This window comes from Bison bison, unplaced genomic scaffold (genome assembly GCF_000754665.1).
Source record: "Bison bison bison isolate TAMUID 2011002044 unplaced genomic scaffold, Bison_UMD1.0 scf7180017458152, whole genome shotgun sequence".
NCBI lineage: Eukaryota > Metazoa > Chordata > Mammalia > Artiodactyla > Bovidae > Bison > Bison bison.
The window spans coordinates 8033-10579 of NW_011371740.1; the positions used below are offsets into that span (position 1 = coordinate 8033).

The window sequence follows — 2547 nt, forward strand, 5'->3', positions numbered from 1 at the left end:
TGGTTTAAAACTCAACATTCAGAAAACTAAGATTATGACATCTGGTCCCATCACTTCTTGGCAAATAGATGGGTAAGTTCATCCAGAGGGTTGGCCAAATTTAGTTCCTTGTGATTGTAAAACTGAGGTCCTCATTTCCTCACTGGCCATGAGTCAGGGGCTAGTCTTTGCTCCTAGAGGCTGCCCACATTCCTTCTCATGCTTTCCATGTGACCCCCCACAGCAATGTCAAGTCCTTCTTATGCTTCAACTCTCTCTGGCTTTTCCTTCTGCCACATCTCTCCTCTGCTTTGAGTTAGAGGAAGTTCTCTGTTTTTAAGGACTCATGTGATCAGATTTAGCCCATACGGATAATCTAAGATAATCGCCCTATATTAAGGTCCATAAACTTAATCACATCTACAAAGTCCCTTTGGCCATGTAGCATTACATATATACTTGTTTCAATGGTGGGACATCTTTGAGAGTCCATTATTCCACCTATCACAGAGAAGAAAACAACAACAAACCAGACTGAAAATTCGTCATGAAATTGGGATTTCAAACACAGATCTCAGCAGCTTTCTTGAGTTACTATATAGCACCTACTATAAAGCATGGTACCTTTGTATGTGAATGACTTTTCGTGTTTGGCAGGTGAATATAGGAGTTCGGAGTCTTGGAGATGAACAACAGACAAGCCCAGATATTGTTCTAAAATAGATCAATTAATCAAGGACTTTGGAGTGAAGATAGGGATGAATTTGTATTGCTCCAGTCCTGGAGCTTGACTCAGACCCTGACAGAATGGCAAACCTTCTGGGAAAAGATCTGTGTGCCTTCTTGGGTCCCTTGGTGACCTCTTTAAGAACAAAATAATAGAAAATCCTCTGTAGATGTAGGGACATCTGACAAGAGGATTTTAAATGAGATTGGATATTCTCTGGTTAATACAAACATTATTTTATCTATCAGCTATATGATAAAATGTTTAAAAATCCAAGGGGACTTCCTTGGCAGTCCACTGGTTAAGACTCTGTGCTTCCACAGCAGGGTACATGGGTTCCATCCCTGGTTGAGGAACTAAGATCCTGCATGCTGCATGGTGTGGCCAAAAAAAAGAAAAAAATCCAATAAAATATTAATAACTACAAATGCTCATCATTATATTAATTTGGGTGAATATAGTAACAGCCAATAAAGTCACAGGAGGGTCTTCATTTGAAGAGAAGAAAAACTCAAAACATTTTTTGGTTTTGTTATATTGGATTTTTTTCCCCTCAAAATGTACAAATAGAGGAGAGATACATGGGTTTGCAAAAGAGTCAGACACAACTTAGCAACTAAACAACATTAAAAATTAGCTCTAAGTAAATAAAAAATTTCTGATTTTGATATAGGCTAAATTAAAAGCTATTAGGTAGACCCTTTCATAGTGTAGTTATTTGTGGGGGAAACTGACTCAGAAAACCCAGCATTCATAATATATTGATAAGTAAAAGCAGAAGACTACAAAATAGCATATGCATATTAGAGTCTTTTTTATATATATACATATAAAAAAGAATATAAGGGAACTTACCAAAATGGCAACAGTGATTATCTCTAGGTAGTAAGATTATAGGTATTCAAAATTTTTTCTTTGTGTTCTTCTAAGTTTTCAAATTTTTCTCCCTTGAGAAAAATTAATTCCATAATTATTACTTCCACAATTAGAACTGTATAAAAATCAAACAACAAAAAAGAAAATCAAACTCAAGATGGAAAGAGTGAGTGGGAACCATTCAAGAACATAATTCACCATGCTCCTAAATGTATTTATCTTCAGTGTAATAGCTATTTTTCTTACCTTTGGCTGCCAAGAACCTTTTGAAATCCTTCCTATTTAGGAATTTAGGATTTTCCAATCACATGACTATAATTCTAAATCCCCTAGTGTCAAAGACAATGGTTTATTTTCCCAGTTTGTCTTGTATCTAAGGCACAAATCTTTGATCAAGGCTCTTTGTGACCAGAGAGAGCGTTAGAGATGACACTTCTCTCCAGAAGCCCATGACATAAGGAGGCAAACATCCCATGGAATCCATGGCTGAATGGCATTCACTTTTCAAAGCCAGAGGTGGCTGAAATCCTAGTGGGAACCTCCTTGGCTTGGTGATGGTGGCTATAGGATCTTCATAGGAGCAGTTCTGACATGTGGTTGGGGTCTTATCTGGGCTGTGAAGCCTCTTTGCCAGATTCTCCTGTCTTCCAGGACATTCTGTGAATTATTTAACATCCTTTCATAAATCCCACTTCTGCTGTACCCAGAATGAGGTTTTTGTTTTTGTTTTTTTTAAATTTATTTATCTATTTGGCTGTGTTGGGTCTTAGTTGTGGCATGCGGCACCTTGTTCCCCAACCAGGGATCGAACCTGGGCCCACTACATTGGGAATGTGGTGTCTTGGCCACTGGACCACCAGGGAAGCCTTTAGAGTTTTGTTCACAACTAAGAACCTTGATTGTTATGTACTGAATTGTGTCTCTCAGTTCAGTTCAGTCGCTCAGCCGTGTCCGACTCTTTGCGA

At 38.1% G+C, this 2547-nt stretch overlaps 1 non-coding gene across 1 annotated transcript; it reads right to left on the bottom strand.

Annotated features, from left to right (window-relative positions):
• Window positions 1-2372: 2372 nt before the first annotated feature.
• On the bottom strand, window positions 2373-2445 carry TRNAG-CCC. Its single transcript has one exon. It is a non-coding gene; the product is annotated as a tRNA-Gly (tRNA).
• Between the last annotated feature and the right edge of the window lie 102 nt (window positions 2446-2547).